General features: G+C 40.6%; 1 pseudogene; it reads right to left on the bottom strand.

The window, feature by feature from the left end:
- Window positions 1-8123: 8123 nt before the first annotated feature.
- Window positions 8124-8691, bottom strand: LOC147417487 (uncharacterized; annotated as a pseudogene).
- Window positions 8692-13022: the final 4331 nt, after the last annotated feature.

The raw sequence follows: 13022 nt of genomic DNA, 5'->3' as shown, positions 1-13022 counted from the left end.
GATTAGCACTCATCTTAGATCCACCACTTGGCCAATCTAGAAATCATGGAAGAGTAGATACTAGCTCAATCAAAGATTCAATCATAGTTGTTGAAGTGTCCATCCATCCAAGGTCCACCACTTGTCCAACCTTAATGACTTCTGTCGGAGTGAGTGTATTCTAAATCCACCACAAACATTTTTCACCACTTATCACATCCTTGATCCACAATAAGTGACTATTTTAAACAACTTAGAAGCTTTGTTGCATTTTAGATCTACCACTTGTCCTTCTAAAAGGTTATAGAACACATATTGTTTCTTAGATGCATCACTTGGAGATTTGATGTTCAAGTTCTTGTTGAAGAGTAAGGAGAATCTTAATCCACCACCAAGCCACTTTGAGCAAGGTGTGAGAAGGAAAAGTGCATCTTGTATTTAGTACTTGCCCTTTTGAAACAAATTAAGGAAGGTTTGGTGCATCCAAGATCCATCACAAGACCATTCTAAACATGGTGGTGTAAGAGAAAAAATGCATCCTAGATTCACTACCTTTCCATTCCACTTGTCCAAGCCAAGATCTATTGAGTTATAGAGGACCATAAGATCCACCACTTGTATAATATATGCCCTATTGAAACATAGAGAGCCATAAGGTGCACCACTTCTCCAAGCTATGTTCCATTCAAGCATAGAGGACCATAAGGTCCCATTCTATGCTCTATTCAAGCATAGAGAGCTATGACGTCCACCACTTGTCCAATCTATGCTCCATTCAACCATAGAGAGCCACAAGACCCACCACTTGTCCAATCTATGCTCCATTCAACCATACAGGACCCACCACTTGTCCAAGCTAAGATCGATTCAAGCATAGACAAACACAAGGTCCATCACTTGTCTAGTCTATGCTTTGTTGAAGGGTATAAAGTCTCAAGTATTTCATGACGCAAACCAAGCTTTCCGACAAACAAATGAGGTGGGCAAATTTTGTTTCGCAATTTAATTTCCATATTGCTCACATATCTGGTAAGCACAATCAAGTTGCCGATGCACTTTCACGACGACCAAAAGTTAATGTGGTGTCTATAGCTACTCACAATGATCTATCCTCTATGATAGATGAGTATGCTACTGACCCTGACTTTAGAGACATAATGTCAGCCCTTGCTTTGGGGAAGAAAGAGGAACCATTCACCTTGCAGGATGGTTATCTTCTCCACGGCAATAGGCTATGTGTTACCCATTCCCTTCGTGAGAAGGTTATGTATGAATCCCATGCTCCTCCATATGTAGGGCATAGAGGTATTCAACCTACTCTTCGAGGAGTAGAGACATATTTCTATTGGCCTACCCTGAAAGTGGACATACAAGAGTATGTTTCAAAATGTGTAGTATGCCAAAAGACCAAGTATGATAGAGGGAAGCAACCTGGATTACTCCAGCCATTGCCTATTCCAAATTCACCATGGGAGAGTATATCCATGGATTTCATCTTTGGATTACCCAAGTCTATCCATGGGAATACAGGAATATGGACAATAGTCGACAGGTTTAGCAAGCAAGCACATTTTATTACTGTCAAAAAGACTATTAAGGCACATCAAATGGCAACTCTCTTCATATCTCAGATTTTCAAGTACCATGGATTACCCACATCCATTGTGTCAGATAGAGATCCTAGAATGACCAGTAATTTCTGGAAAGGTCTCTTTGAAAATCTAGGAACAAGATTGAATTTCTCTTCGGCCTATCACCCACAAACGGATGGCTAAAGTGAGATAGCCAATCTTACGATACTCGATCTACTCAAGACTTATGTTACCGAAGTAGATCAACGCTCACAATGGGAAAAGTATTTACCTCTAGTAGAGTATGCCTACAATAATACTGTCCATACTTCTACCGGGAAAGCACCTTTCGAGATCATAGAGGGAAGACCTAAAAGTCCCTTCCTACTCAAAGTACATGGGAAGATCTTTGCCGCCGATGAATATAGCCGTGACCTACAAGAATCTTTTCAAAAGATTAGGGAGGCTATAGCCATCTCTCAACAAAGGCAAAAAGCTGCTGCTGATAAGCACAGAAGAGCCTTAATGTTCAAAGAAAATGATTGAGTCTTACTCAAGTTTCCTAAGGCTCGATTAAGGCAAACGACGGGCAAAAATCCTACGGGCCATCAAAAGTATTATGCTAAACTAGCAAAAAGATACTATGGTACTTTCCAAATCTTGAAGCCTATAAATGAGACGGCTTATCAACTCAAGTTGCCCAACCATTGGCTTATACACAATGCCTTTCATGTAAGCCTACTTAAGCCCTACAAAGGAGAGCCACCAATTGAACCAATTATTGAAGACCCTCCCGAAGTTGAAGACCAAGAAGAGGTGCTACAACCCGAAGCTGTCCTTCGGCATGAAGACAAGGTACTATGACATGGTAAGATAATCCGACGGTATCTTATTAAGTTCAAAAATTATCCTTTTGAAGATGCTAGATGGATGCAAGGAGTACAATTTAAGGATAGTATGAACCTTGTCAATGCTTACAATGCTACATTAGAGTAAGAAAATGTACAAATTTCTTTTAAATGACTCATGTTTTTGTCTTATATGACTAGTCCTTTTTTTAATTGTGCACAAATTTAACTAGTATGCATGCTTAGAATCATGTTTGTGATGACGACGTCTCTCAAACACCAAGTAGAATTTGTCACTCTACTTTGGGAGAATGAAATGGACTAAAGAGCAGACATGCTTGCGGCAGCTATGTCTCCCAAGCACCAAATGGATTAGTCATCCATCTTGGAAAGATGTCGTAGGGTAAAAAGGGATCCTCTACCCGCTAAGTACGATTGACTAATGACTAAGCCTTTATCTCTTCTACCTCATAGTCGAGGACGACTATGATTTCAAGAGAGAGGTAATGTCATAAAATCTAATATCTAACCAACCCAAATGATTTTCTCATATTAAATTGATCACTTAATGTGGGAGAATAAACGGGAACAAGTGTTAAGATATAGATATGTGCTTATAGATCTATCTCAACACGGGGCCAATAGTAAAGGGGCCCAAATGGGAGATGGTCTATCAAGAGCAAGGCTAACCAATGGAGCATAAGACCTTAGGGTTAGCTTCATTGAAGACCTCCAATAATGTGTGTAAAAGTCCTTTGACCTTAGGTAAGCTAGGGCTAAGCTTGAGGTGGGAACCCGGCCCAAGCTCGAGGTGCTTGACCTGCTTGAGGTGCTTGTCGTGCTTGAGGTGTTTGTCCTGCTTGAGGTGCTTGATTAAGGTGCTTGACTTACTCCATGCTTGAGGTGCTTGACTTGCCGCTTGATTAAGGTGCTTGAGGTGCCTTGACATGCTTGCCTGAGATGCTTGTGGGAATACCCCCTAGTCCAAGTGCTTTGTCATGCTTGATGACTAAGGTGCTTGAGCTCCTAAAGTCAAAAGCATCCCTACAAGAGGGGGGGCGAGCCCTTTTCCTAGGGATTAGAGAGAGAACACACACTCACACTCACAAGGGAAGCCCCAGCTTGAAGAGGCAGCAAGGACACATGTCAGGTCCCTACCCATGTTACCTTCATGTGTTGCTTGAAGCCTATTGGCTAGGCTTCAAAGGGGTCCAATGATAAATTACTTGAATTATCTAATTGTTTTTGCATTTATCAAGTCCTCTCTCTCAAAGGGGAAAGGGGGACACTTGTCCCAAGGCTATCCCTGTTGCTTGTAATGGCTTCTGCTTGTGATTGGCTAGGCCTGGAGGGGTCCAATGAGCTTCAAGCATGAGCTACAAGGGGGGGTCGACCCAAGCAAGCTAGGGGGGTGCTTAGGGGGTATACTCACCCACACACACTCACAAACACTCTCATTGTGTACTATGCAAAGTGCAAGAGCTCCCTCTCCTTCTCCAAGCAAGTAGAGGTTGAGAGCCTACACCAACACTCTTGGCTATGGAGTGCAAATCCAACGAAGAGCCATGCTTCAATGCTTAAGCTTGCCATCTCCTTCTTCTTCATTACTATGCTATTATGTATGCTAGCAACAAGAGTATGATAAGTGAGGAACTAATTCTTTCTCCTACGAAATGTTTCTTCTTCCTCTTCCCTACCCTCATTCCCTGCTAGCTCTCTCCACCTTCGAAGGTGTTTGAGGTCTTGGGACTGAGGCTTGGGATAGTTAAAGCTTTCTTCAAGTTTATTTATGTTTGTGATGCATGAAGCCTTCCATCTTCATGGCATCACCTAGGTCACAAGGAACACAAAGACTGTATTGTAACAAGTCTCTCTTTATGGGAGAAATCATAATACAAATGCCTATTGGAGGGGGGACCGGCTCCACATAAATCCGGTCCTCAACTGTTGTCATGTTCTCTAAACTCTCTCTCTTGAAAAAGTATTGTCTATGCCAAGTTAACTAATTGCTATGATTATGTTGCTATCTTCAATTATGTCAACCCGCTATGATCACAAAATCATTTCTTGAAAGTACTCTCATTAAATTCCGCTACTCTCAAATTGAATAGGCAAATTCCATTACAAAATCATTAAATGAAAAGGCAGGCAAATAACCAGAACGAGACAAGATTTCCATTGCCTTCTTGGACATATGTCCTAACCGGCAATGCCACAAAGAAACGTTCGGCTGCTCGGTTACATTGATTACATTTTTAGAGACATTTGATACATCAATCATGTAAAGTCCTCCAGACTTTACTCCATGTGCTACTGTCATAGAACCCTTGGATATCTTCCACATGTTCTGTCCAAAAGTGGTGACGTAGCCAGCATCATCAAGTAAACCTGTGCTGATCAAGCTCTTTGTAATTGTAGGAACATGTCTCACATTCTTCAGCATGAAAGAAGAGCCATTCTGAAACTTCAATTGAACATCTCCAACACACATGTCTGCCCATTTCCTAGCCGAACATGATCTTTAGTGGTCACATAAGAGGTAAACCACTCCTTGTTTGGAGACACATGAAGTGATGCCCCTGAGTCTATAATCCAGTCACTCAGTGCATTTCCATCAGATGCTGTAAGAAGAGCTGAGTCCATTGTATTCTTCAAGAAGTAGATGTCTCCTGACACTAGACTGTCATCCTTTGCAATAGTGTTTGTCACATTTATTTCTTGAATCTTCACTGAGGACTTGTTCTTCTCACCATGGTCTTCAGCTTTTTCTTTGCCTTTTTCTGCTTTCCATTCTCTGCAGTCTCTTTTCATGTGACCCTTCTTGCCACAATGGTAGCATTCTATGTCACTCTTGCCTTTAGCACTGCGTGACTTGCTACGAGACTGATTCCTCTTTCCACCTTTGTACTTTTCTTTGGTCCTTCCCCTGACAACTAAGGTTGTTCCTTTGCCTTTGTCCATTGTCTTTCTATTGGTTTCTTCAGTAAGCAGACTTCCTTCTACACCTGCTATGTTCAAACCATCTGGAGGTGCAGAATTACTCAAAGCTGTGCGAAAAGTGTCCCAACTTTTCGGCAATGTGATCAACAGAAACATAGCTCTAACAGGTTCATCAAACTTGACACCTTGAGCTGACAACTGACTATAGATTGTGTTGAATTCATTCAGATGATTGGACATAGGTGTCCCTTCTTTCATCTTCAAGTCAACAAGCTTCTTAAGCCAGTATACCTGTGAAGCTGCACTCTGCTTCTCATAAAGATCACTCAGCTTTAACCATGCTTGATAAGCCAACATCTCATATGCTACATTGAAGTAAACGCTTTCTGCCAAAGTCAGCATAATGGTAGAAAGTGCCAATTCATCCATTTCGCTCCATTCATCTTCGTCCATATCTGCTTCTTTTGTACCAACATGTGCCAAATCTGCTTCTTCCACAATGGGAAATTGGTTCCATCCAGCTTCTTGATATTGTAAAGAGCAGTGTCCTGTGATCCAGCCATAGCTACGCTTCACAGTGGTTTACTTTCCTGGGAAAAATTCGGCAGAGTTTCCCCTGTAAAGTGACCTCTGAACCAATATCAACCTATCAAATGAACCAAGAAAGCTTCAGATTCTGCATAAATTTCGGCAGAGTCTCCTTTGTAAAATGGCTCTGATGTACTCAAAAACAGACCAAAAAACAGCTCAAAAACACTGTCTCTCTGACACTGTAAGCTGCGGGTAAACCTGTCCTGCACCTGTACTGTCTCTCACTGTCCTGTCACTGTCCTGCACCTGTACTGTCTCTCACTGTCCTGTCACTGTCCTGTAAGCATAGACTGTGACAATGCCTCAACGGCAGTAAAGCAAAGATGCAATCCCAACTGTCTAACTCACAGTCAATACATCCTAGCTACCTATCTAAGGGTGCTCGAGGGATCGCTCCAAGACCTGTATCACCGAAAGGATCTCAACATTCGAGAATCCCCTAGCTCAATAAAACCTCACTCGACCCTCAACAAAGGCTGCAGTAAATCTGATAGTACATAGACTTCCCACAAAGTCATACATCCACAAATTTCCCACTGTATGCTGTAACCGCTGCGGTGGTTGTTTGCTGCGTGACTCACAGCCAGCAAACCCTCAACAGACATACATCATCTCTGACAATACATCCCATGTGGAAGTACCTGCAATGTCAGGATGAAATCTGGAATATCAAGCAGCAAACACAAGCTACCTGATGAACTAGTGGATCTTGCCTACAGGCTGTGTGTAGATGCGCACGTGTCGTATGTGACACGCCTCCAAGAACTGTGAGCCGTCCTTCGATGTGTAGACAGCCACAAATCAACACTCTAGGAGTGGCGATATCCTCAGCACCTGCAGTCGTAGGCCGAAAACCCCAAATTTGCAGAGTCGGATCTGCACCCGCTGAGACCACGTAATCGAAAATGGCCTTCGCAGACCTTTGTCAAAGCCGAATGGTGGCCGAGATGACCTCAGAATGAAATTCTGACAACACCAAGCCCTTCGAGCAGTCCCACGAGATTTGGGGCTGTGTCTTCGCTTGTTGAATTTCACTCCAATCTGAGCTGGTGACTCTAGCCTCCTGCAGTGCTGCGCCGAGCCTCGATTTGAGCTCTGATACCAGTTGAAGGAGTACGAGCGGAAGTGCGACGCGAGAGAGAGTGCGAGAAGAAGAGCACGACGATATGGTGAACTCGCTCTACTGTAATGTGTAGAGCATAGTGAGTTCTTATTACGTTTTTACAAAAGAATATGTGTACATACCTGACGGCCTGCCCACTTGGGCGACCACATTGGGCTTTATACCCCAACAGGGTTTCAACACAAACATAGCCACATTTATCCAAGCTAATTTGTGTTGTGGTGGCTTTATGCAAAGGTGGAAAATTGGAATCAAAAGTATAACATACATTTGGGCTCATACTTAGACCATGAGTACTATTTATATATCCTACCAAATTTCCATCTTCTACGTCATCAACAATATATATCTCATTGTCCACACAATTGACCTTTGGATCCTCTAGAAGTGAGTACCTAGGTGCCCTTGGAGATATCTTGCACAACTTTTTCCAAGCATCATGGAAATATTTATCACCGCCATAATCAAGAATAGTCATACCCTTTTGAAGATGTGTATGCACATAAAGCTCATAACCAGCTCCTTTTGTATTCGAAGCTCGTACTTCAAAGATAATACCACTTATCTCAAAGACTTTATCCTTTGGAATGGAAAAAGTTTGTATACCAACAGGATCATCATGCCACACATAATGTGAAAGACGTTGTCTTTTAATATCTCTTATCATTTTTGAGTCTGCAATAAAAAATTGTTTAACATATTTTGGTTAAAAAATGTCAAACGTTGTAGACTATATGTTTTAATTAAGTTTTTTATGTCATGAAGTATCAATTCAACATAGTAAAGAATCAATTTTTTGTATGCCAATTTACATTGAAATGTTTTTTAGTAGATATGTTATTTCAAATTATTGATGTAATAAGTAATGATTTATCTTTCCTACAATTTTATACTATTAAGAAAAGGTTCACTACATGATACTTTTGAGCAAAAATAAAGTCAAAGATCTTAAATCAATGATTGATATACTTGACAATATACATGATGAAACTATCATTACATGTTTAAAAAAAGATACCAAACTTATTTGAGGATAAAAAGCTTAATTACATGACAAGTGGGTATAGAAGCTTAGCTCATACTTGCTTCAAGGTTCAAAAAGTCCGTAACTGATATGGGTGTCTCACTCGTTGATGCTCCTACTGTATTTGATACTCCATGGTCATCAATGGGCTGATCTAATTGATCACTTTGAAGTTTTGCCCATTTTTTGACATCGTCATGCTGATTTGCAAAGCTCAAAAGTCTTGTTTTAAGCTTTCTTTGGTCGTCAATTGTCCACAAGGCATAACACTTCCCTTTTCTGCTTGAGTCCCAACTCTGTTATGTAGCCATCACTGAACATGACAATAAGCTTGAAATCTTGTTTGCAATACTTTTGAATGCATTGCTTGATTGTCAGCTCCTTCTTGAGTTGTAGAAACTTGACATCTGACAATTGACTCACACTTCCAAAATCTAGATCAAGGTATTCTGCATCTAGTATTATGGATTGTGTCCCTTGATTTGAAGAACTAATAAGACCCTCAAAGGCATCTCCCTTGCTCAAGAACACAAGAGTGGTGAAGAATTCTATAGCACCAATAAATTCCAAATGCTTCACATTGTGCAATGCCCCAACAAATTGTATTTTGACCATGTTTGTCATACTTTGCAAAGAAAACTGTAACTGCACACGATCTTTATTATTCAAAAAAGAAAGGATCGTACATTGTGGTTCTGTTGACCCACTTGCAATAGCCATAATTCCATCTATGAGATCTTTGAATCTTTTAGCTGACCATTGTAGATTGCTCCAAATCATGTGTGTTGTCCAAGTTACACAATCCTATAGGGATAGGATTGTTTAGATGGTGCTCTAAGTAAGGTCTTCCCTCCATTTGAAGATTGACAACATATATAGACCATGGAAGATCTATAATTGAATCTGCTTTGTCTTTCACAATGTTGATTGTCCATTGAATATACTTTGTTGCCTCTTCAGGAAAATCAATCTTCTTTGTACCACGTTGTAGTTGTGATGTCAGCCAAGTATCACAGACTGTCAAGAAATGGGAGTAAACAACATCATTAATGTTGTATGTGGTAGAAAGCTCCTCCCAGTTTTCACATGGATTCTCCTCATTGAGAAAATTGAATTGCTCAAGCAACTCATCTTGAATAATTTGATCTTGTTTCAGTTGCTTGATACGATCATGCATGTCCATTACACTTGGTGTGTCCTTTGCACCCTTAGACAAAACAATCATTCCAGTCTCTATTTTTGTTTGAATCTTTTCTACTTCATATTCGTCTAGGCCACACAAATATCTAAAAACTGTGGCCACTGGCTTCTTATTCTCTGTCTCTCTAACTGCTCTATGATTTTCAACCATTGATCATAAACAGGATTAGAGTAAGTGACCATATGAGCTTGTTTGGTGATGAATGATGCACCAGCAGAAATCCTTGCCATTTTGAGAAATGTCTGCAAAATAAAAAAAAATTAAATATAAGAATCTCAGTTGTTTTCTCATAATAAAACCATGAGGGAGAAAGAAAAAGAAAACTTACATCCCAGGTTGTGCAAGATTCTGCACCTTCCTTTTCACCAATGTTTGGACGTGATGGGCGTTTTTGAAATATCCACTGACTACAAAGATGCTTGAGACTGTCATTGTAAGGTTGCTTAACATATAGCGCCTTGGCCTCCTCATTTGCTATGGCTGATATGGCTGTTGCAACTTGTGGGGATGAATCTACAACAATTCATGCCTTTCTTTTCTCATGAACTTGTATTAGATCGTGGGAGACACCATCCTTTTTCATTTCTTGAAATCTTAAAATTTTGCCTGCATAAATTGAGTTTTGTCCATCAATGATCCAAAACTTGTATTCAACAAGTCTTTCTTCTTCTACCTCAGTACGTGTCATTGGAACTCCAGACTTTTGGCCACAATTCTTTACAGGAATTAGATAAGCACATGATGAAGGTCGATTTGCACTTGCTTCAAAGAAGAGCATACAATTTTGTACTTGATCAGGCTTTAGCTGACGAAGAAGAACCTCCAAGTGACTTTGCAAGGAATGTCTTTTTCAACTATATTGTCAATGGGCTCAATGTTTATTTGGGAGCTAAGTTGATTGAATTTCAAGAAAAACTAGAGATTACCTTGTTCTAAACTCCTACATGGCATGAAAATATTTACTGATGTCTAACCCAAACATTGAACTCAAATACCTTATAAGTACATAACTAATGAACAACTTTGGGTTATGAAAAATTTCAAGAGGATGAAATTTTTCAACTTTGGGTTATGTCAACCTTTGCTTACCTTTGAAAGTACATAATTAAAAAGCCATTATTGCTTAGAGTACCCTTATCCTCAACCAAAAGTATGGCTTTTGTGAGAAGGTCATAGTCAAAATTTGGAGGAAGTCGAGCAATGGAAATCGATTCCACTATGTGCCTTATAATTAGTTTAACAAGATTACGGTCCTATCATTAGATACAATCTCCACAATTTTATTACTACTTTTGAAGAGGAAAAAATCTTAGGTGTCTGTGGGATTTTTCCTAATGGAATTAGGGTTGCAAGAATGCACGCACAACTTGGATAAGATGAAGAAGCTCAAGACATAGTATAGAGAGTATCTTGATTACTATGCAAATAGAAAGGTAACTTATCCATAGAGCGGTGGGCATATATACGATGCATGGGGGGAGAAAACCTCCTAGTGAGGGAAAAAGTGCCCCAGCGGTCCTAAGTGTGTTCACACACATCACTACCACATATATGGTAAAAAATTACCTTGGGAGTGATGCAGTGAACAAGAGCTGGAACATAGTGTATAGGGAAGTTGGCCCTAAAGACATGATCAGTTAACAAAGGGAAGCAAGCCCAATGCTTTGCAAGAAAATTCAAACTTCTCACGAGGCAATGCCTTTGCAAACAGATCTACAAGGTTTTCCTGTGTCAGCACATAGGCCGAGCTGATCTCTCCTGCTAAGAGTCTCTCCCTGACATCGAAATATTGCATCTCAATGTGCTTTTTGCAAGCATGAAAAGATAGGTTTTTTACAACTATCAATGTGCTCTAATTATTAGTGTAGATAATGTTGGTAGTGTCCTCTCCAACACCCAAATCATTCAAAAGGCATCTGAGCCATACACACTCAATCCTAGCTGTAAAGACTATCATGTACTTAGTTTCACAAACTAGAAGGGTCCATAATAGGTTGCTTCTTGCTCATCCATGGTATGCATGAACTTCCAAGCATGAAACAAAAAAAAAACACTTGTGGACACTAGTGTGTTATAATAATCAACCCAATCTGAGTCCAAAACGGCATGCAAATCTAGCAACAATGATCCCCCCTTGGGATAAAACAATCAAAGATGTAAAGTGACACTCAAGTATTAAAAGACTCTTTTAATAGCTTGTCAATTCTTAGATTATGGGTTGTGCATAAATCTATTGACTTGTGAGGCTACAAACTAAATATTCAGCCTTGTATTGCATACATAAGAAGGATCCCCTAATAAAGAGTGACATTAGCAAGATCTCCAACATAATGAAGAATCAATTTCAAACCTGTTTCCATTGGAGTAGTAATAGGTTTGTAGCCCTCAAATCAAGTTCAAACTTAGATAGTATTGTTTCTATGTATCTGGGTGAAAGCATGAATACATGGAAATCTATATGTATAATATCATGAAATAGCATAGCACAAGGCAACTGATATACATTTGAGAGAAAAAATATTGAACGTGATCTCAGCCTTGAATACCCCACTCTCTTTAATGTGGCCTGATGGCAGTTTGAAAGGTAACAAACCCGCTCTCTCTCCCTGTGTGTGTGTGTGTGTGTGTGTGTGTGTGAGAGAGAGAGAGAGAGAGAGAGAGAGAGAGAGAGAGAGAGAGAGAGAGAGAGAGAGAGAGAGAGAGAGAGAGAGAGATGGAGTTACCTGCACTACCATCATTCTTGAATACCATGTGTGTTATTGTGCTTGAAGATACATGCACTTACACTTGGAAAGAGTTTGAGAATGTCCAAAATCATTTTCTTACAAGCTTTCTCCAAGTTAAGACACAAACACCATATATGCTCCTACTTCTTGAGTCAGAATCTCTTCCAATTGAGGTTATGGGCATGGAAAGGTTTGTGGGGTACATGATAAAGATGAGTCAAAACCCCTCATATTGGCTTCCTACAATTGCATGGGAAGCAAGCAAAAAAATTCAAAAGATGCATAAAAGCAAGATCTTGAGCACGAGATAGATGCAAGACATAAGGAAGTGATTTGGGAGATGGGATGCATTACACTTGCTACATGATGTCTCAATTGACTTGCAAGTGAATGAAGCTTTTCTACAACTCCAATGTATTACGGCTTGGGAGGAATCTTGTGGGGGTCACTCTTCATTCATTACACCACCTCTATTGCCCTCAACTACAAAACAATTTCTTCACTGAAAGGGGAAACGGTACTCACACTTACATGCTTGAGCCTATCCCCTTGTCAATGATACGCACTATCACAGCCATTTGGCTTATCTCCCACTCCCTTCCATGTGAGATAGGGTGTTGGGGCAATGGAGTGAAGGGGATCGGGGAGCACCACAGACGGAGAGTGAGAGAGAGAAGGAGACACACGACACACAGAGATGGGTGGGGAGACTCAAAGAGTGAGCAGCCCCCTATACACTTATGCTATGTATAAGGTATACAAGTCAGTGGGCGCCCAGACTCTGGGCGGCCCCACTTAAAGGCGACTGTGCCTTTAAGCAAGAGAACCTAGTCTAAAGACTACAAAAGGCGAGAGAAAACCTCTCTCAATCGATGCCCAATGGCTAGCTGTGATCGTGTGCATCCGGCTGTCCTGCTCCCGTGTAAGTCCATACACCACCAGACGTACCGCACACGTACTGCAAGTATGTACGCAATACCTGCATATCTCCCTCGTGCACTATGCCATCATCAGTCAAC

Source organism: Adiantum capillus-veneris, chromosome 30 (assembly GCF_014529385.1).
Source record: "Adiantum capillus-veneris isolate H3 chromosome 30, ASM1452938v2, whole genome shotgun sequence".
Lineage (NCBI taxonomy): Eukaryota > Viridiplantae > Streptophyta > Polypodiopsida > Polypodiales > Pteridaceae > Adiantum > Adiantum capillus-veneris.
This window is presented reverse-complemented; position numbering and strand designations above follow the sequence as displayed.